Consider the following 23,510-nt stretch of genomic DNA (forward strand, 5'->3'; position numbering starts at 1 on the left):
GAGTTTTTTGATGCTCCTTTAAATGTTTGTGTTTGAGATAAGAGCCTTATGCCCATCACCCTAATGTTGGCCTGATTTATTTGGCATCAAATTTCAAGGAGACGGTTGTCTTTGTTCTAAAAAAAATACCGGCTGAGGGGGAAGGTGAGGGCTGAGACTCCAAGGACAGAAGCAACAGTGGGGCAAAGGAGAGGGAAAAAAAAAATGTTTTTTTTTCCCTGAGAGGAAGAGGAGAAGGGAGAGATAGAATGAAGGATGGGGACACAGAGCAGCATGAAGAGCTGAAGAGCAACTGGGCTGGGTAAGGGGCAGGGCCAGGAACAACCCCTGGTCTCACAGCTACAGCTGGATGTGAGAATGATGCCCCTCTTGGTTCCATGTGAGAAGACGAGCATTCTTGTGGTATAAACCATCTTTGCCTCACTGAAATCTTCAGTAATTCATACTAAATGCACACATGTTCTCAGTTGTAGAAATCCAAAAAGGGTCTGAATTCATGCTTCGTGGGTATTGTGGGAAACAGATCGATTTCAGCAGGAGCCTGGAGGCAGAGTCCCTGGGAGAACCTGGCCTCCTGGAGGTTTGCAGAAATCATGGGGAAGTCTTTGTATTTCCACAGAGCAAATAGGGTTGGGGGAGGGTTCGAGTCACGTTTATAGAAATCTTGAGGAGTAGGGAAGGCCCAAAGACCCCAGTTTTTTCCCTGAAAAAAATTCTGGAAGAAACTCAGTGGATAAGATTCTAGAAAGGGTTATGTCTTCAATCTAGCAGATACAGGATTTTAGATTTGCAAACGTTTTTCTGTTTCTCTTTTCTTTAGGTCTAGGAACACAGTCTCACTCAATGCCTTACATGCACTTGGAGGATCTATTCCTTCTTGCTCCTCTTCCCTTTGACCTTACCTCCTCCTCAACTCAGATGTGTCCTGCCAGGAGGGAGGCGTGAGCGTTGCACGCTGCCTTGGCGTTCATGTGTGATCCCAGGGTATCCGTGCTCCTTTGCTTTCTCCCAAAGTGTGTTCCTCCCTACATAACTGGGTGATGGGAGGCCGTGAAGAAACACAGTGTTCCCCAGTACCGGGGGATCTTCCCCGCCCTGCCCCTTTCCTTTAGTGATCCCACCTTCCAGCCTGTCTCTGGGGGAGTTCTGCCAGAGGTGAATGTGGATGAAGCCTCCAACTTCCTGGAGTCTCCCTGCTGCTCTGGTCTCTGATCCATAAACCTCACAAGCCTATTAGGCAAGTTTATGAAATTTTTACGGAAGGGACAAGGGAATCTCAGAAGAGTGGTTCTCTGTGTGTTTTATCTTACTAGACACTTCAGAAAGTGGGGAGGCCTTTTCAGGCTTGGAGCTTTGCTAGGAGGATGTTCTCCTGATCCACCCCACTTTCTCTCCAGCCTCCGTTCCACATGCATCCCTTTTTCTAGCCCCGGAGCTGGGCACACTCACAAATCATATTCTGTATGGTTCAGGCTGTAATTTTGCCTTTTGGCGGGTGGGGGGGCAGTTTCCTGCTATTGCAGCAATGACCAATGCCTCGGGATTCACCAAAGGCCCCTGGAAGACAGTGGGGGTGGCTCTGATTCTGTACAGAGGGCCAGTGTGAGTGCTCTGAATGCTGTTATGTTTCTCTACCAAGAAGTTTCTGTGGCTGATTTTCTTACTTGGCTCCTTAAGAAGTAACACACCTTGCCAAGTAAGCTTTTTTTTTTTTTTTAAACACACACACACACACACACACACACACACACACACACACACACACAGCTCAGTCTCAAAGGAGAAGGAATATTTCCTCCACCCAGTATGATTTTGGCCTTGCAGATTTTAGGACTAAGTCCCATTGTCACTGAGCTGGGAAACACTATATTCTTTCCTGCCTCATCTGAGCCTGGCCTGTTTTGTTTTGTTCTGATTTTTTGCTTTTCTTTTCTTTTTTTAAAGATTTTTGTTTCTTTATTTGACAGAGAGATCACAAGCAGGCAGAGAGAGAGGAGGCAGCAAGCTGAACAGAGAGCCCGATGCAGGGCTCCATCCCAGGATCCTGAGATCATGACCTGAGCTGAAGGCAGAGGCTTTAACCCACAGAGCCACCCAGACACCCCTGCTTTTATTTTTCTAGTTTCAAGTATTTATTTAAATTCCAGTTAGTGAACATACAGTATAGTATTGAGGCTGGTTTGTTTTACAGAGAAACCATGTCTGCTCTAAACATTACTGTTACTACCCAAGGTATGGCAAAGTTCTAATCACACACCATTCATTCCACTCATTCCTATGTCAGTTTCTAAAACCACGCATGATTTGGGAGTGGAGAATATTTTACCACCCTGCATACTTATCCAAAGGAGACCTGGAACCCATTCTGGTCAACCCTACTGTGCTATAGCTACTTTCCAAGCCCAGATATGGTGATGATGATGATCTGTTGGAGAAGAGAGAGTCTTCTTTCCTTAAATTGGAAGGGGCGTCTGATGATTCCCCTTTTCCTGGCTGCCCTTCCCCTGCACACACTTACACACATTCTTTCCTGGAGGAGGAATGATTCATCTGGTTGCTAGGTTTTGATGAAAGAACTGAACATAAGTGGCTCAGACCCTTCCTCCCCGACTTGCTTGCATGCACCTGCCTGCAGAGGCTTTGTGATTTTGTTGACAGGCCCCCAGGCGTGGATATCCCTCAGGAATCTGGAGCCGCCCATGCCTGGGAGGATGTGTGTTCCTTTTTCATGTCTGGTATTAGTAAGCCCATTGTGCTGCACGCCTGAGACATACCCTGCTATATAGGCTTTACTGGTAATAAAGCTAATATTTCAGTATTCATCTACCTGACACCTATCTCTGTGTCCTAATTGGTTCTGAAATTGGGGTTGGAAATGGGAAATGCTATTTATGAATTCTTCAGACCCCAACAGTATCCTTCAAACAGGTCATCCAGTTCCATTGATTCCCTGGTCTAGATAGCTACAAAATTCACTTCCTCCTTTTGGCCTTTCTGCCACTGCATTAGTGTGGACTCTCAGCAGTCCTGTGATAGCTCCTAACTGCTCTCATCACTAATCGCCGGCCCTTCCCTCCTCCCGCGTCTCTGCACCCCAGAGTGCCAATGTGATCCTGACACCGGCTGCTCACACCCCTCAGATGACCCCCTGTGACTCCCGGAAGTGCACTTCCTTAGCACAGAATACAAAACCTTCGAGGTCTGGCTGCCCCTTCTCCTTCTTAGTCACTTGTCTGCTTTGAGTAGCCTCTGTTCCAGCCAATTAGAGCTAGTTGTTACATTCTTGGACATAGCAGTTTCTTTTTTCCTCCATGGCTTTGCAGATGCTCTTTCCTCACTTTAGACTGCACTTTGCCCCGCAGACTTGGCTGCTATGAATTTTCAAGCCATTAGTATAAGGGTTGTCTTCCCGAGAACACCTTCCCTTGTCCATTGCCTCCGCTCTCCTTGTGGGCTTCTACGGCACTTGCCCTGCGCAGTGGGTGCTGTTAGTCCCTGCCTGTCGTCCCCACCACGTGCCTAGGCTCCATAGTACTAAAGGAATGAAAGGAATCTTTCATTCCTAGGTTGACAGAAATTAAACACTCTGATGAAACCCAAGTGCTGGCAAAGATGTGGACACAGGTCCCGCCATGCCCTGCTGATGGCAGTGACCATCAGACCAGCCACCCGCAGCGACCCTATGCCAGCTGGTGAGTTTGAAGGTGCATGTTTGCTGTGACCACGCACTTCTACTTCCTGTTATATACTCTGGACAAATCCTTGTAAAACATCAAGGTGAAAATATGTTCACTGCAACATTATTTGTAATAATAAAAAGTCAAAGGTGAATTAAATGCCTGTCAACAAAAGACCATGATGAAGTCATGAAGTGGAATATTATATAGCAGAGAACATAAACTAGAGCTAAGCTCATCTATATGGTGCATTTCATTTCACACACTCACCACAATGAATTATAAAAGGATAATTACAGTATGCCGTTTATTAAAGTTTACGGAAGCATGCAAAACAATGTCACATATTGCTCAAGTGCACCACGGTAGGTAGTAAAAATGTAAAGGAATCATTATGAATGATGAACACCAAATTCAGATGTATGGTCACCTCTGGCAGGGAAGGAGTGGAATGAACATGGGACCTTTAACTATATTTGTAATGTTTTATTAAGCTGCGTAGTGGGGCATAGGTGTTCACTCTGTTATCCTTGATTACTCTATTATCTTGTATACCTTGTTTTTTCAGATGAGCAAATCTGTCCTTGCTAAAATAAATTTGTATTTTTAAAAAGACCCAGGCTTGGAGTTGCACTTAAGTTCAAATCCTTGTCTCTCTCTCTTTACTAGCATGAGCAAGTGTCTTAAACACTCTGAGCCTCAGCTTCCCCAGCTATAAAATGAGGATAGTGATTCCTTTTTCCACAGGATTGTATTAGTAATGAGATAATGTAGGTCAAGTAGATAGTATTTGGCGGATGTATTAAACATTGAATTAATATTATCTATTATAATTCTAGAAGGTTCTTGATACAACCTTGTTAAATTTCAAATGAAACAATGTCAGTTGTCATGGGACATGGGGGAAATGGATGAAGGTGATCAAAAGGCATAAACTTCTAGTTATAAGGTAAATAAGTTCTAGGGATGTAATGTACCGCGTGGTAACTATAGTTAATGATCACGTAGCATATATTTGAAGGTTGCAAAGAGAGTAGATTTTTAAAGTTCTTGTCACCAGGAAAAATAACTATGTGAGGTGATGGATGTTAACTTATTGTAGCAATCATTTTGTGACGTATACATAGATCATATTATGCTGTACTCCTTAAACAGTCTTATAGGTCAATTCTATCTCAACAAAACCGGAAAAAGAAATAATGTCTGTCCATAGCAAATATATCATCAGTTCCCTTCCTGCCTACCAAACTCCCCCAAACCTCAACCTAAAATGCGAAGGATGTGTTCAGTTTTTCATGTTCAGAGTTTACGTCTTTTCCTTAAGTCATGGCCACACAGGTCAATATTTGTTTTGAAGGCTGGGTTAATTTCCCTGACTTCCTGGATAATTTAGATAATGCTTCAGGCAGAGCCTATCTAAATGCGTAGTTTGTTCAACACAGGAGAATGTTAACGCATTAAGTGTTCTCTGTCTCTCTGTCTCTGTCTTTCTCTGTCTGTCTGTCTGTCTTGCTCACACACACACACACACACACACACACACACACTGCAATCCACCTTGCACTTTGCATCTTTATTCTTCTTGCTTTAAGGATTTTTAGTGGCTTTTGGGTTACTGCCAGCTAATTGCGAACTGCGTCCCGCACACTGAATCCCCTCAACCCACGGTAGCTTGATCGCCTGCACTACCCTGCCCTTCCAGTCCATTCTCTAGTGAACCAAAGCGATGTGTCATCCTACTTCCAGACCTGTGCTGCCACCTCCCAGACAGGTGCTGGGACGGTCTTGGAATGTGCAGGCCTGCTCAGCAATTTGACCTCTCATGGGGAAGAGGAAGGAACCAAGGAACCAAGGAGAGGTTTCCGGAAAAGACTGCAGAAGAGAATAATGTAAAGAAACAAGGCAGACATCAGAAAGCTGGGACAGATTCAGGGCACAGGTTGGATTTTTGTAGTACAGTTTGTAAAAATCCCCTCCTACCATAAAATTGCTGTATAATCGATTATGAACATCATGACTTAATTTTCTAATTAAATAATTTTCTAATTAATTAAAACCAGTGGAAGATCTAAAAGTCTAGTAAAGACCTAAAAGTCTAGTAAACAAATCTTTTGGTACTGAAAACCTTGTCCAAACATTCTGGAGCCGGAATTCCGGGATTTGATTCCTGACTCTTCTACACAGAGAGGTTAAGTAACTTGTGACCTTTGGTCAGTCATTTTACCTCTGCGTCTCTTTATTTTTAATTTTTAAAGAGATTTATTTATTTATTTGAAAGAGAGAGGGGGGGGTGCATATGCGTATGGGGGAGGGGCAAAGGGAGAGAATCTTTTAAGGAGACTCCCTGCTGAGTGTGGACCCTCACAGGGTGAGCTCAGTCTCACAACCCATGACACCACCTGAGCTGAAACCAAGAGTCAGAAGCTTAATCCACTGAGCCATCCAGGTGCCCCTGTCTCTGAGCCTTTTTAACACAGGGGGACTTAGAACATCAATTTCATAAGTTTGTTTTGAAGAATGAGTTCATATGTATAAATCAAAGAGTGCCTAATAATAAAAAGTGTGCAATAATTATCAATTATTATTCTCTGCCTAACTATTGGTCCAGAAAAAATTTTTGGTGTGTCTTCATGTAGGCTGGTGTTTTAAAAACACAAACCATGAAGTCTAAGGTGGTAATCATGTTGCAGTATATGAGTGCTTCAAGTCACTACTGTACACCTTAAACTTACACGATGTCACATGTCAATGTTATCTTAATGAAGTTGGGAAAAGTAAAAAGTAGAAGGATTTGACCATGTTTCAACAGGATTCACTGTTAGCGAGACAGAGGAAGAGCAAAAGAAAAAGCAGGAAGCCCAGCTAGAAGGCTTTTACAGGACTCAAGGGGAAGGACGGTGGGGACTTGTACAGGGTAAAAACAGTTGAGGTATTGACAGGTTCTCACAACGACATTAACTGAATAATCTGTGTTTGGTGGTACCCGTCTTTATCACAAATCAGGCACTTCTTTGTGTGTGTGGTGTGTGCCTGCACGTGCCTGTTGCTATCTCCATCCTGTGTATGTTCTATTCAGTTTATCTACATATTTCTTCCTCTGCGTGAAGTTACTGTGAATACCAAGGCTTTGTGATATGTGTTAATGTCTGGTCGAGTGAGTCCTCCCTTCTTGCTGCTTTTCGAAATTAGCTTGGTTATCTCTGTTATTTTATTCTGCCATATACATTTTGGAATGAATTTACCATGCTCCACAAACCAGAAATTTTGTTTGGGGTTATACTAACCCCAAAGTCTGGAAGTTATTTTGGGGAAACTGGTGTCTTTACTATGTGGTTACTATATCCGTGAACATGGTTGAGCTCCCCAGTTAACTCATACCCATTTTTTATCTCCTACAATGAGTAACTTACAATATTTTACGTCAAAGTCTTATATGTTCTCTTTAGGTTGATAATTCCCAAACACTTTCTTGGGAAGAGTGTATTATTTTCTATTTGACTATGACTAGAATAAAGGAATATTGATTTTTATAAATTGATTTTGTTTTCAGAAACCTTGTTGAAGTTTCTCATTAGATCTCATAATATATCTTTTTATTTTATTGACTTCTAATATTTTCTGTTATTGCTTATAGTTTGGAATCAAATCCTAATTCTTGTCCTGAAAGTTGAATTTCTAATTTTAATAAAAATGAAGAATTCAAGACTTTTCCTTCTCATAAGGGTTAACTAAACATACAATTCCAAAACCTTAGCAAAACAATTGGGAATAAGTATTTGTCCTATTACAAGTACAGCAAACCACTCAAAAACAGTATCTTTCTTACTGATAATGATAATGACAGCAACAACAAAAATACTAATATTTCAGCTCACGTATAGTCTTAGTATAGTAATTCAGGAGCACGTATGGATATCTGCATCCATTATATGTTTAAATTTATTATATCAGAGCTAAATACTGTGCTTTTATTTTTTTGTTCAAAATACACAGTTGTCTTTACTGATAATATTAACATTAATATTATACTGTTTTCCATCTTGTTCATATGTTGCAAACATCCATTTAATGCAAGGTAGGATTTAGAACTATATCAAAAGCAAAATTCATGAGGTACTTAAAAATTTAAATACAAGACTGTAAATGGAATCTATTTTCAGTTTTGTTTAATTTATATTCTCCACACAAAAGGATGAAGAAATCCATAAGTTTTCAACCAATTCTGAATTGCAGCTTTTCCAATTTACAAAAGATCCATTTCTATGGATTTACAGTGAATTTCTGTGAACTACTCAAGTAACAGTTTACAGTTACATCACACTGTAGCAAATACAAATACTCAAACGTGGTAGTAATTTAAAAGTTTTCTAATCATAATAACTGTGTTTATGCCTAATAAAATTCTAAGAAATACCTTTCTAGTCAGGGACAGTCTAGTGAAAACCCTGGCATAACGGTGTGTTTCTAGAATGTTAACAAAAATTCATTCTCTATCACTTGATATCAGAATTTGAAATATTCCAAGGAGAGGAATAAGTTGTGTGCCAAAAATGTCTCTTGAAAAACTAGAAGTAGCATAACTGGCCAAAATTAAGGAAATAATTACATAAATTATGACGTGTCTACTTGATGGAAAACTGGGCAGCCATTGACATTTGAAAATTATAAAAAAGTATGCTGCTAAGTAAAGGAAAAATCAACAAAAATTGAACAAATACAAGTAACCGGACAACATGTATGCTTATTTATTTATCTTTAAAGATGTTGTTTATTTGAGAGAGAGAGAGAGAGCATGCACTAGTTGGGGTGCGGACCAGAGGGCGAGGGAGAAGCAGGCTCCCTCTGAGCAGGGAGCCCGATGTGGGGGCTCGATCCCAGGACCCTGAGATCATGACCTGAGCTGAAGGAAGACGGTTAACCTACTGAGCCACCCAGGTGCCCTGACATGTTTAAAAAACATGTTCTTGGCCAAGTAAGAAATGAAATTGTTACTAAGGTGATGAGATCATGGGAGAATCCTTCAATCTCCAAATTCTCTGAAGTAATAATAAAAGCTGCCAAAATGTCTAGAGTATTTGCTTTTGTGCCAGTCACTGTGCTGGACACTTTGTATACCTGATTTCTATTTGTTTGTTTGTTTGTTTATAAGCAGGCTCCACGCCCAGCATAGAGCCCAACACAGGGCTCAAACTCACAACTCTGATATCAAGACCTGAGCTGAGATTAAGAATCTGATGCTTAACTGACTGACCCACCCAGGCACCCCCATACACATGATTTCTAATCTTCACAACACCCATCTCAGTGCTTCTCAAGCTTTAGTGAGCATCAGAATCCTTTGGAGGGCTTGTGGAATATAGATTTCTGGCCTTCACCTTCAGAGTTTCTGATTCTATAGGTCTGGGGTCGAGTTCAAGAGCTTCCATTTGTAATAGGTTCCTTAGAGATGTTGTTGCCTCTTGTCCCGTGCTATAGGACTGAATGTTTGGGGCCTCCTAAAATTCATACGTTGAAATCCTAAACCCCAAGGTGATTGTATTAGGGGGTGGGGGCCTTTGAAAGGTAATTGGTCTTTTTTTTTTTTTTAAGATTTTTGTTTATTTATTTGACAGAGATCACAAGCAGGCAGAGAGGCAGGCAGAGAGAGAGAGAGGGAAGCAGGCTCCCCGTTGAGCAGAGAGCCCGATGCAGGGCTCCATCCCAGGATCCTGAGATCATGACCTGAGCCGAAGGCAGAGGCTTTAACCCACTGAGCCACACAGGTGCCCCAGAAAGGTAATTAGGTCTTGAGAACAAAACCTTCATGAATGGGATTAGCCCTTCTAAAAGAGACCCCAGAGAGCTCTCTTATCCTCCCACCATGGGAGGACATAATGGAAGGACTACTGGGAAGCAGGTCTTCACTAGAGACTGTGGCCACTGATCTTGGACTTCCCAGCCTCAAGAACAGTGAGAAGTAAATTTTTGTTGTTTATAAGCTACCCAGTCTATGTATTCTGTTTCGGCAGCCCGAACTAAGACATCCAGGGTCTAGACTTTCAGAACTGCTGAGTTATAACATAGGTGTTTCCTCCATTTTGTAAGTGAGAACATTGTGAATCAGAGGTTAAGTAACAAAGCTAGCAAGCTGTAGAGCCAGGGTTTAAACACCGGTTTGTTTGATTCAGAAGTCTGTCGTTCTTGCTCTATGTTTTACTTGTCCTTTAAGTGCGATCCTATTGCTCAGTCACCAAGTGTGTTAGTTATCTTGTCAGGGTCATTCATTAGGGTGCTGCATAACTGGGTGCTTGGTAACTAGGGGTCTTCACAAGATGGCATATATCTGGGGAGATCAGGGCTCTTTGGGCTCCAAATTCAGAAACAGATCTTGTTGGTATTTCTGAGCTCATTGGACTTACATGAAAAAAGTTCTCAACAGTCTGATGTATAAAGTTAGAATGCCAGCTTAATAGTTTAGAAGAAGAAAAATAATTGTCATATGGGACCAGAAATTCCTGGTTGGCCTGAATAGGCATGCTGTCCCTGGAGACACGTTACCTGCAAGAGAAACCAAATTATCAGAAGGCTGCTTGGTGACCACGGAAGCAAGGCTAGGAGACTTAATATGACTCAACCATTTCATGTCATCAGCTCTGTTGGCCCCAGTGCCTCTGTTTCCAGAATAGAGACCGCACGTCAGGTGCACTGGGATTCAGGTTGGACTGACCTCCAACTTGAGGTACCTCACTGGTGCCTGGATGCTGCCCAAATGAACCCACCACTTTTAGCTGCTAGGAGTTCCCTCTTCCTCTATGTGTCTAAGACTGATTTATCTTCTTTCAGACTCACTGTGTTTAAGTGTCTAAACAGCTTCAGTCTGACGAAAATCAAGATTTATAGGTCTGGGAACGCTATGGTCTGAATGTTTGAGTCCTCTCCAAATTCAAAGGTGGAGTCCTCACGAGCGGGCTTAGTGCCTTTATAGGAGAGGCTCCAGAGAGATCTTTTGTCCCCATGTGACGTCACAGAGGCCAACAACTGTCTATGAAGAAGCAAGCCCTTACCAGACATTGAATCTGTTGGCACCTTGATTTTAGACTTCCCAACCTCCAGAACTGTGAGAAAGAAATTGCTGTTGTTTACAAGATACCCAACTTGTGGCACTTTTGTGATAGCAGCCCAAAAGAATTAAGATAGGGAACTGTTTGGGGCGCCTGGGTGGCTCCGTGGTTTGGGCCTCTGCCTTCGGCTCAGGTCATGATCTCAGGGTCCTGGGATCGAGCCCCACATCGGGCTCTCTGCTCAGCAGGGAGCCTGCTTCCTCCTCTCTCTCTGCCTGCCTCTCTGCCTACTTGTGATCTCTGTCTGTCCAATAAATAAATAAAATCTTTAAAAAAAAAGATAGGGAACCGTTTTTCTCTTTAAGTTGACTCTCCATATGTCTACTTTGATCTGTTTTTGTAATTTACAGCTATAGCTTAGCTTTTAGGGAGCGGTCTTATTTTTACCTACAATGGCTTGATTCTTGGATTTCATGAGTCAATTCATGCAGACTTCTGTTTTCTTGGCTTTATGGATGTGAGTCCCAAATTTCAGAAAAAGAATAGAGAAAAGGATTATTGTCAATTATTATGCTCTGGTCAGAACAGTAGTGAGTGGGCTAGGAGTGAGAGGCAGAAGTGATGTTCACCAATAAAAACAGATTCAAATGAACACATTTAATTCGTTGGCACACAGGGAGGACTGTCCTCATGGGGTTCCCGGCCAGTCTGTGCCCTTTACCTGTGCTTGTTACATTCTCTAGACCGTGGTTCTCAAAGTATGGCGGTGTTCTGGGCTGAACTGTGTACTCTCCAAATTCCTATGTTGAAGTCCCGACTGCTAGTCCCTCGAAACGTAACTGTATTTGGAGACGGGCTTTTAAAGAGGTAAGATGACATGAGATCGTATGGGTAGACCCTAATCCATGTGACTGCATTTGGAGAAAGGCCCTTCAAAGAGATGACTGAGTTAAACTTAGGCCCCTGGTGTGGCTCTAATACAATATGACTGGTGTCCTTATAAGAAGGGGGAGAGACACCAGGGATGCACACACAGAGAGGAAAGGCTTGTGAAGACATAGCAAGAAGGTGGCCGTCTGCCTGCTGAAGAGAAAGTCCTCAGTAGAAGCTAAACCTGCCATCTTGACCTTGAACTTCCAGCCTCCAGAGCTATGAGAAAAAGGAATACCTGTGGTTTACACCACCCGGTCATGGGTGTTCCGTTATGACAGTCCTGGCAGGACCAGCACAGCTTCCCTGTGGCAGCGAGAGCAGCACCTGGCAGGGTGTTTGAAACAAATCCTCAGGACCTGTCCGGTCAGAAACTCTGGGAGCAGGGGTCCAGCTGTTTGAGTTTTTTTTTTTTTTTTTTTTTTTAATATTTATTTGACAGAGAGAAATCACGGCTAGGCAGAGAGGCAGGCAGAGAGAGAGGAGGAAGCAGGCTCCCTGCAGAGCAGAGAGCCCGATGCGGGGCTTGATCCCAGGACCCTGGGACCATGACCAGAGCCGAAGGCAGAGGCTTTAACCCACTGAGCCACCCAGACGCCCCCAGCTGTTTGAGTTTTATCAAGTCTTCTGGAGTATTCTGATTCTTGCCAGTTTGAGAACTATTATCTTCCGCTTTTATGTTTAAGTTACGTGGAGAATGGACTGTAATATATTCTAATATGCTTCATATGTTCACAGCATAAACATGAATGTTATATTGTGTGTATAATCCCTTCTTGACCATATGTATGCACACATTTTACATTAGCAGTTGCCATGAGAAGTAACTAGGGCCTGTCCATGATGATCAGGATCAAGGAGGGTTACTCCATTTATCACACATAGGGAGAGCGGCTGGATTCAAGTCTGAAGCATCTGCACTTGATTCACTGATGAGTTGTGTGATGTTAGGCAAGTTACTTAGTCGCTCTGTGCCAAATACCCTCAACTATAAAATGGAGACCATGAGAGGATCACTTAATAGGCTTGACAAGAGGAGTAACACCCCGGAAACTCTGTTTCACACATAATGAGGACTACGTAAGTGTCTATTAAATGAAAGAACTACATGAATCCATTAAGTCAAACGAACAGGTTTTTGTTTGTTTGTTTGTTTTTTGTTAATGGTTTAGAGAGCAGCTGGGGAGTTTTGGTTCGGTTTTGGTGACTTTGCTTGGAGCCAGTTCATGACAGTATTTCCACGATTTCTACTTCACCACTTAAGGCTGGCTTGTTAGGGAGCACTTGGTAGTTTCATTTTTTAATTTTTTAATTTTTAATTTATTTAATTTATTTATTTATTATTATTATTTATTTATTTTTTTTGAATTCATCAATTTTATTTCTACCTGATTTTAAGGGCTTATTATTTTTTTTAATTTATTTTTTCAGCGTAACAGTATTCATTGTTTTTGCACAACACCCAGTGCTCCATGCAAAATGTGCCCTCCCCATTACCCACCACCTGTTCCCCCAACCTCCCACCCCCGCCCCTTCAAAACCCTCAGGTTGTTTTTCAGAGTCCATAGTCTCTTATGGTTCGCCTCCCCTTCCAATTTTTTTTTTTTATAAACATATAATGTATTTTTATCCCCAGGGGTACAGGTCTATGAATCGCCAGGTTTACACACTTCACAGCACTCACGATAGCACATACCCTCCCCAATGTCCATAACCCCCTCCCCCTCTCCCAACCCCACCTCCCCCCAGCAACCCCCAGTTTGTTTTGTGAGGTTAAGAGTCACTTATGGTTTGTCTCCCTCCCAATCCCATCTTGTTTCATTTATTCTTCTCCTATCCCCCTAACCCCCCATGTTGCTTCTCCATGTCCTCATATCAGGGAGATCATATGATAGTTGTCTTTCTCCGATTGACTTATTTCACTAAAAAAATATTTATTTATTTTAGACAGAGACAGAGTGTGTGTGTGAGCGGGGGTGGGAGAGACAGAGGGAGAGGGAGAGAGAAGTTCAGGCAGACTCTGTGCTGAGCCTGGAGTCACTTTCCCAGTGTGTTCCTCAGAAGCACCTCTAGAGGTGACAGAACTCACCAACATCATTGATATAAAGTGTTACAGAGTGTTTCTATCAATTGTCTCTGGTTGCTGAGGGTTAAGAGTGCAGACTTTCCTTCATAGAAAGTAGTTTCTTGGTTACATATGGATCAATGCATGCCTTTGTCTCCAGGCTGCATTTTTTTTTCTTCTAGGGATACTTAAAAATGACCTCTTCTGGGGCGCCTGGGTGGCTCAGTGGGTTGGGCCTCTGCCTTGGGCTCAGGTTGTGATCTCAGGGTCCTGGGATCAAACCCCGCATTGGGCTCTCTGCTCAGTGGGGAGCCTGCTTCCTCCTCTCTCTCTGCCTGCCTCTCTGCCTACTTGTGATCTCTCTCTCTCTCTGTCAAATAAATACATAAATAAAATCTTAAAAACAAAAACAAAAAAAAGACCTCTTCCAGGGAGAGGACACTGACCAGTATATACACAACAGCTTCATTAATGCCCTCGCAATCTGTTTGGGTGAAAAGAAGGTAACATCTTATCAACTCTCACTTGGGGGAACTTTTAGAACTTGACTTTCAGGACATTTCAGTTTCGAACTTCTTTCCTTTGCTATGCTTCCACAAAATGCCTGTAACTGCATTTTTCATATCCAGGCAGATGGTGTGTAAACACTCAGAAATTTTACACCCACAGTTTGCTTGGTGTGCTGGTAGAGCATCTCTTCAGAGTATAGATTTTCTTCTTTCTGCTTATGGTGTAACTGCAAGATTTTCATCAACCAAATTGGAGGGTATGCTGCTGGGGTCTGCACTGTTAGTGGTAGTTCCCAGCACTATTTCTTACAATCTGATACATATTTCTCTTCTTTTTACAACCAAGTGTTGCAATTTTTTTCTATAGATGTTTTATTAAAGGGAAATAGATATTTAGGCTCTGAGTGGGTGAAGAATGAGCTTATGCCAAATTATACTCAAGGTCTTTGGGTGTTCATGTGTTCTGCATAATGAAATAGAGGTGGTTTTTTTTTTTTGTTTTTTTTTTTTAAAGATTTTATTTATTTATTTGACAGAGAGAGATCACAAGTAGACAGAGAGACAGGCAGAGAGAGAGAGAGGGAAGCAGGCTCCCTGCTGAGCAGAGAGCCCGATGCGGGACTCGATCCCAGGACCCTGAGATCATGACCTGAGCCGAAGGCAGTGGCTTAACGATAGAGAATAATAAGGTTGTGTGGTTTTAGGTAAGGTTTTTTGGATATGAGGATTTGACTCAGGACCCAGGTCCAAACTGGTCAAACCATTGATGAAACAGACTTGAATTTCTGCAGTTTAGTTGTTATTCTCAAATGCGAACAGTTAACTTTGTACAATCCTTGCTCTTATCAATCCTCTTAAAGACAGATCTTTATTAAATAGTCATTATTTATGTAGCATTGTGTTTGCTTCTGTGAGGGATATAAGATGTGTAGAACATGGCTTTTATCCCGAAGAAGCTTAAAAATCCAGATAAAGGGACAGAGCTAACGTGTGGAGAAACTTGACACAAAACTCTGTGCCCGAGGTGAAGAAATTTTTCTTGTCTCTGGTCTTCGAGGAGGAATTTTCCTGAACACACACCAGATTTTTGTCTCCCTTTTATTACCTCTACCCCTATGGAGGGGAGGAGGGACCCATGTGATTGGTGAAACATGCTCCAGGCAGTTCCATCCTTCTCCTCTTGGGGGCAAGCTTGTCCACATAGGGCATGGGCTCTCCTCGCTGCTTCTCTTCCAAGGTGTATGTTTCTCCTGGGCACTTAGCTATTGCTTGACCTGTCCAGGGCTGCCTAATATTGGGAGCAAGTCTGCCTAAGTAAATCTAGGAGTGAGCCTAACAAAACCACTCAGTAATAAAGTTGATATTTGACTCCCTTATTTATTCTCTGTTTTTACAGAGGTTTTACAGGTTGGGAGGAACCTGAACAATATAGGATACTGCAGCTAACATTCAAGGAAAATCAGTGTGAACTGTGAGAACGTGGTTGGGGAAGACTTCATGAAACCTCACTGGGGCTGGATCTTGAAGGATGACGAGGATTTAGAAAATAGAAGGTAGGGCATCTTTGTAGCCTCATTTACAATCTCTAACTTTTAGACTAACGTATATGGGGAGAAATAATGAGTTAACATGTCTAAATGCAAAATGTTCTCTAAAGAGGTGGCATTTGCCCAAACCCACTAGTCAAACTCCTCCAAGCCCTGGGAGCAATGTCTCAGCCAGCCAGAGGACGCTGATGCCTTGAGTGTCACTGGTTGAGAGCCGGAGGGGTTGGGGGCCACTTCCTAGAACCCCTCAGCATCTTCAGTGCTTCCCACTTCTTCAGGATCTTCAGGATGGACACTGGGAATGTCGACATGGAGCACGGCCTTCTCAAGATATGTTTGGAAGGACCTGCTCTGCACTTTCACGTGACTGTGGGCAGTTCAAGTGAATGCTCTAGAACTTTCTCCTCCTGGATCAGACCCTGGCTAAGTGCGGGCCTGGAGGCCACTGCCAGGTTCTGGACAGAGCTTTCCATTAGAAAATCTGCGATCAACCAACAAATTCCTGCAGCTGTATAAAACCTTGGGGATTCGAACACAAACAAATAGAAAATGTCTATTATCTCCAAATTAGCCCTCCTGCTGTGTTTTCAAGTGGATCTGAAATGCCCATTTACATGCTGCAATGGTGAAAAGGCTCTCAAAGGTTATTTGAAATCTGAGCTGATTGCAAAAGGATTGATTTCCAGCAAATGTGGCAAAATGACCAAGAGGGATTCAGGGCAGCATCTTACCTACTGTGATGTACGATGGAAGGCCTTTGACTTGAGATGAAAATCAGGATTCCTTGGCAGCAGATCGCAAGCAGTCCTGTGCCTCGCTGCTTCCTCCCCTTCCTCCGTGCCCCACTTCTCCCCTCTTTCCGTGCCCAAACAAATTACCAAATGTTAGAAGAGGAACGTTGGAGTCCTGCTGTGTTTATTTTGCTTTATTTGTTCTGGATTTAGATTTAAAACCTTCCAGTGGATGAACTGTGTCACGGGCTTTTCATCTCATATTGCGAAATGTGTTGTTATGCACAGTTCATTCTATTAAAAAACAAAACGTGTGAACCTAAATTAAAATGCATAGCGTGGATCCCTCAGAGGGGGCTTCTGAAACAAGCCGGGCATGAAATGTTGCATAGATTTCTTGTTAACCAGAAAATTATTTTAGCAAGCGACCCTTCCTGAGGCCTTGGGAAGGAGCTGGGGTGTCATGAGCCTCTGAAGCTGTGTGCGGGTGCTTGATATTACGCACATTTATCTCGGCTGCCAGGAACTCTACATTGCCATCTGTCTTAAGCTTCGCCAGAAGCTACCTGTGGTTTAAAAGGACGGAGAGGTCTGGACAACAAGGGGCTCGGGGAAATAACGTGGAAATAAAATATTCGCGATTTTGTCATTCACTTTCCTCCTGACACACCATGGGAGGCATTTACCCTTCTTTCTCAGGTTTCCTGCTGTGAGGATACTTCCGTGATGATTTTTTTTAAAAAGACATTAAGTAACTTCCTATGGTGGCCACAGTCATAACACGTTGTCTGAAAATACGGTTCTGGGCCCTTCTGTCAGGGCTGTTTGCTAACGGGCCGGATGGAGCAGCCAGCTGTTGGGTGGAGAGCCCTCTGTGAGAGGAGACCCGAATGATTTGAGGGTCCTAGGTTCCTCTATAGCCAAAGGTGATAAGAGAGTCAAGACAGCCATCAGGAGTTAGAACAAATCCTCTTTCAGGCGACATTTCCAGATATTGTCTCAGTGCAGTGGCACTAAAGCTGACATCTGCCCCTTGTGTTTTCTACAACTGCATTCTGCAGAAACAGCTTTGGGAATCAGATTTAAAACTGCGACCAGGGGCCCCTGTGTAGCTCAGTCATTAAGCGTCTGCCTTAAGCTCAGGTCACGATCTCAGGGTTGTGGGACCAGTCTGCTTCTCCCTCTCCAGCTACTCCTTGCTTGTGTTTCTTCTTTCCTCTCTTGCTATCTCTCTTTGTCAAATAAATAAATAAAATCTTTAAAACTGCAGCTCTCCGCTGAACTGTGGACCTCTGACTAAGGCTTGGCCTAGATGTGAAGGGGGATCAGAAATTGCCCAGATGAAGGAAAATGTCACAGTAAACATGTGGTATGTTAATTGCAGCCTTATGCCATCTTTTCCAAATCCATGCAATATAATCCCCCAAAGGGCTCCTGGGAGGCTCAGTGGGTTAAGCCTCTGCCTTCAGCTCAGGTCATGATCTCAAGGTCCTGGGATTGAGCCCCGCATTGGGCTCTCTGCTCAGCAGGGAGCCTGCTTCTCCCACTTTCTCTGCCTGCCTCTCTGCTTACTTGTGATCTCTCTCTCTGTCAAAGAAATAAATAAAATCTTTAAGAAAAATATAATCCCTAAAATGAAGCAGTGAGTCTAAATGATAATTGGCCAGCAGTTTGAAAAGATCGAGCATGGTCCAACTACTTCATTACTTGCTCTGTGACCTTAACCAGCTTAACTGCTGCTTCCTGACTTCTAAAGTGAGGAATGATGAGGATCTCATGTCATACCTCATGGGTCTCACCAAGCCCAGTGCCTGGCACATTGGGAGGGTCAATGTTTCTACCTTTTCATTTTCATCCCTTTTCCCTATTTTATGCTGTTTTCAGTATGACAAAGTTAAACAGTTGAAGTAACAAAGTGACATCAGAAATCGTGCTTTCCTGTCTACTTTTTAAAAAAGATTTTATTTTTTTTGACTGAGAGAAAGAGTGCATAAGTAGGAGGAACAGCAGAGGGAGAGAGAGAAAAAGCAGGCCCCCACTGAGCAAGGAGCCCAACGCCGGACTGGATCTCACAACCCTGAGGTCATGATCTGAGCCAAAGGCAGACGCTTAACTGACTGAGCCACCCAGGTGCCCCTCCTGTCTACTTAAAAACAAAACCCACTTCTTTCCATAAGCAGCTGGAGGTGATCTCTGAAAATGGCTTTCTATTTACTTGACTCAGAGAACCTACAAAGTCATGCCCATCAAGAGGTTCAGATCTTCATGTTTGCTTTAAGAGCACATGTGACCCTGTCCAGGCCCTATCAGTGGCAGATAGGAAAAGCCACCAAGTATCTGGAGTTTGTCACTCTGCAGAAGCCATGTGTGACATTCCATCACTACAATGGTGGAGCTGGTAGGTGTGCCCAGACCAAACTGTGGGCGGGCACACAGGATCCACGGCCCCAAAAGACTGCTGGATTTTGACTGCACATGCTTCAGAATGCAGAGAGTGATGTCGAACTTAAAGGTTTAGAGGTAGATTCTCTGGTCATTGAGCTCATTCCTGTGAGGTAAGCTCCTGGGATGCAGCGCAGAACTTGTAAGGCTCATGGTTGGATTAACCCATACAGGAGCTCTCCCTGCCACACTGAGATGATTCTTCCTGAAAAGGAGCAGATTATTCCTGTACTAGAAGAGGAAGTTGCACAGAAAAAGAAAGAAGAAGAACATATCCCCGAAGAAACTGAAGAAACAAAAACTTAGGGTCTGAGAGTAAATTCTGCATAAAATAAATACAAATAAAAGTAAAAAACAGAAAATAAATCATAATATTAAAGAAGTTTTCCTTGGTAATATGAAGTAAAGAAGTTGTCCAATTGTGAAAACTCGTCACCATAAAAATAACGTTTTTGTTTGTTTGTTTGCTTTGTTTTATTTGGACAGTTGCATGATTTCAAGATGACCTGGTCTGACTCATGAAGCCTTGCCTATCCTTCTGTACTTCCTCCATGACATTCCTTAGTCATCTCTTGCCTCCTTCATCAGTAAATGCTTGTAGAGCATCCAGTGTGTTAGGGATAAAGGTAGCTTTAGGATCTTTGGAAGAGCTGGACCCTAGGAAATGGGGATACTGTGTCTTGGGGCTCCCTCTCCCTCTGACTCCCTGTGATGTCTTGGGTAGCCTCAGATGAGAAAATTAGATTTGTTAAGGCTGAATTCTCTTCCTGCTCCTTTCTGCACCCTCCTTTCGGATGGAGACAACCTGAGCCCCTGTCCTTGAAGAGCTTCCAGTTTTCAATTTGGAGATAGCAGGAGAGTAATATTTCATGAGTCCTTTCCCCTCCCCCCAAGACTTCCATTTATTTATTTATCCGAGAGAGAGAGAGAGAGAGAGAACATGAACCCATGAGCAGAAGGGGATGAGAGAATCTTAAATAGGCTCCATACTGAGCACAGAGCCTGACCCTGGGCTTGACCCCATGACCCTGATGTCATGACCTGAGCCAAAACCAAGAGTCGGATGTTCAACCTACTAAGCCACCCAGGGGCCTCTCATGAGTCCTTTTCGTGAAAGTGCATAGTTCAGGAGTTCCCAGGGCCCATGGGGCTGGGGAAGTAAATGAATGAAGGTAGGAGTCAAAGAAGAGTAGAAACACTGGAGGAGACAGGTTGGTTGGAGAGCAGAGCCTGTGTAACTTTTTAAAAAAATCTTTCCGGGGTGCCTGGGTGGCTCAGTGGGTTAAAGCCTCTGCCTTCGGCTCTGGTCATGATCTCAGGGTCCTGGGATCGAGCCCCACATCAGGCTCTCTGCTCCGCAGGGAACCTGTTTCCTCCTCTCTCTCTGCCTGCCTCTCTGCCTAGTTGTGGTTTCTCTCTGTCAAATAAATTAAAAAAAAAAAAAAATCTTTCCATCCTTATTTGAATGAACACCTATAAAACGGCTTCTGCAGCTGGATTTGGCCTGTGGTTGCCAGTAGTTGAGATTCTAGTGTGGACAGTGGGTTGGAAACTCAGGTGAACCTAAGAAAGGTGTTGACCAGCCTTTTCTGGGTGTTGTTCTTTCTGGAAGGGACTGGAAGGCCCCAGTCTGACTTGCAGTTGTTTCCCCCCACCCCCCATTTCTAAAAGATTTGGCCTCATTAAAACCAGTCATTCTGGAAAAGCAGCAGAATTTTAACTGCCAAAATTTCCTGAGTCAGCATGGAATGCTGATGTGCTCCTAGTCACACCTTGGTTTGTTTTGCAATTCAGAATTGGGTTTCCGTGCTGTGGCTAATGCAGTTGGCTTTGGTTATAGTGCAATATATTCAAATAAACATTTATGAGGGTAAGTAATCATATTTTATGCAAACAAATTATTCTTCCGTAAAAGTCACTTTTTAAAAATTCATGCTATTTCTTCTCTCAGTCAGCATATCAAGCTAATAAAGGTTATTGTACCATCAAAATTCCCTTCATAACTGTGTACTGTTCCATTTATGTTACGTTTGGAGAGTTGGTCTTTACTTTGCTTCTCCCCACCCATTAAAATTTTATATTTTCACCACTCATATAAGAAATCATAATTAGTTGATGTGTCACATAATTATGGCAAAACACTAGAGAAAGCTACTTCTGAGAGAGGAAAGTGTCCACTAAAAAATGTATGTAGGTTTCAAATCCAAGGAAACACATGAATTACTAGCTCATTAAAATTGGACTTCAATATTAAAACAAAGTGCTTTGCAACACCAAGTATCTTCTTGGCCAAATAATATGATACTTTTCTGGCCCATTTGAGTTGACTCTTTTGCTCCCTTCTCAAGGAATGCCTGGTTGGTGCTGAGGAATCTGTGCAGGGTGGGATGGAAAAACAGCCATCCTTAGCCACCTCCTCTCCTGGCCGAAGGAAGAACATACTGAGACTCGGGCACGTCATCTTCATGCCCGTGTTTGAGCATGCGCGCTTGAATGCAGGAAAGTGCTTCTATGGAAGACCCTGGGAGATGCTTTCAGTTCTAAGGGAGTCTGGAACAGAGATGGGGAAGAGGAAGTTATGGGAATGAAGGATTGGGGGTAAGTGAGGTGAGTCACTGTAGACAATAACCATTCTGAAGTGTTCTGCTGGGGGAGACACTAGGCAGGTAATCAGCATTTGTGAAGTATCCCCAGGTGGGTGGCCCATTCCGTGCTACATGAAATGGCCTCCAAGGAGCCCGCAGTCTGCTGGGGGGAAACATCCAAAGCCTCTGAAACCATGGACTGAACTGGGCCCCTCAGACATTGCCGTGGGGGTAGGACGCTCCTGCTGAGGACGCTGTTCGCTGTTCTTCGAAAAAGACACCCTCTGACACCCACATGAGTTTTGTTTCCATTCTTCCAGTCAGTATAGAGTCTGGTTACTTCTTGGTGACAGATCCTAATTCTCTAGAGGAATTTTCTGACAGGTTCTAAAGATGATGGTGTTGGATCAGGCAAACCTCGTACCCAGAGGAAGCACCTGCATGTGAGCCCCCTAAAGACTGAGATGGAGGAAACAGGTAGGAACACAAAACAAAGACTCGTGCCAGGTGATACAGGTCTCCGTCCTCTTTGGCCACTTCCTAGCTGTGTGATCTTGGGTAGATAACTTGATCTTTCTGCACTTTTGTTTCCCCATCTACAAGATACGATTAATGACACCTACTTCTTGGGGTTATTGTGGGTATTAAATAAGGGAATGGATATAAAACACCTCTCATAGTACTTGGAATAAAATAGGTACTCAAAGAATAGTAGCTTATAACTTTTATGATGGTGATTTCCCAGGACTGTAACTCTAGCATAAAAGAGTTAAACTGATTTGCATGTACTACTTAGAGATGCAGTTCGCTCTGGTTATTTAAATCCATTTTTATTCTGTATTCAGTTTGAAGTACAGCTCATGTCATGAATATTACTTTCAGTCTTTATACTAGACACACTCAGAAAATTATTGCCAGGAATGTATAATAATTATAATATTTTTGACTTTGTGTTTTAAAAAATAACCAGTCATACTTATAAAATATCTAAGTGTAATATTTCCCATTCTACTGAAGGGAAAATATTTTTCATTTATTGCAGCTCTACCTCTGAAAATAAACACAACGGTATAAACATACCAGCAAGGCTGTCTTGAGCTTAAAAATCAGTGAAGGTAAATTTAACTTCAGGGACAATAATGAATGCACACCTCAAAAACCCCTGTTGGAGAAGATGTATGTCCTAGGAGTAAGGGTGCTGAAGAGTAGCTAGCCAAATCCAAATCAACTGGTCTCAAATCCAAATCAACTGCAATTCAAATGGAGCTGCATTCGCTTCCCCCAAGAGCACTTTGCCTGTGCAGTTTCCACCCCTCTTTTCCCAGCCAGACTCTGTTCCTCGGGCCACGCTTCCCTCTGTGTTTGGCATCCGCTACCCTTCTGCCTCTGTGTAGACCCTGACTCCCTAGGGGCCCGATTTGTGATGGCGGTCTCATGATTCATTTGTCTCATGATTCATTTGTTTCCCACCTTGCATTTCCAGGTAACTTTTGAGCCACTGGCTTCTGGCTTCTGTCCCCAGAGGCCACTGCAGTCACATTCTGAGTTGCCTCTGATCTGGTCCTTGGCTTGCTTCCTCCACCTTTGGCTGAGCCTCAAGTCCCACCACCGGGAGGGAACTCCTTCACCTGAGCTGGTCACCATGGGAACTGATACTCTATTTTGAGCCTCGCTATGGTCAAATGAGTTCATGATGCACAGAAACCCAGAGTGAAGAAGAGCCCGTTGACTTTTTTTCTCTCTTCTGGCTCAGAAACCCATGCCATGGGCCAGATGATGCCTCAGTGGGCGTGTGTGTGTGTCAATACAGGATGGATCTTTCTATCTGTGGTTGGAAGAACATTTGGTCATTTTTAGACGTTGGTCACTTTAGGAGAGTGTGTGCGAACTACAGTGAGATCCCTTAGTGGATCACGAAATCAGTGTAACAGGTTGCAGCCAGGTATAAGCTTTTCTTTAAAAAATGAAGTGGAAGGGTGCTTGG

The 23,510-nt window shown here is 43.1% G+C and overlaps 1 pseudogene; it reads left to right on the forward strand.

Moving 5' to 3' along the window:
- Positions 1-16,077: 16,077 nt before the first annotated feature.
- On the forward strand, positions 16,078-19,254 carry LOC123925692 (annotated as a pseudogene).
- The last annotated feature ends 4,256 nt before the right edge of the window (positions 19,255-23,510 follow it).

This window comes from Meles meles, chromosome 15, assembly GCF_922984935.1.
Source record: "Meles meles chromosome 15, mMelMel3.1 paternal haplotype, whole genome shotgun sequence".
Taxonomy (NCBI): Eukaryota; Metazoa; Chordata; class Mammalia; order Carnivora; family Mustelidae; genus Meles; species Meles meles.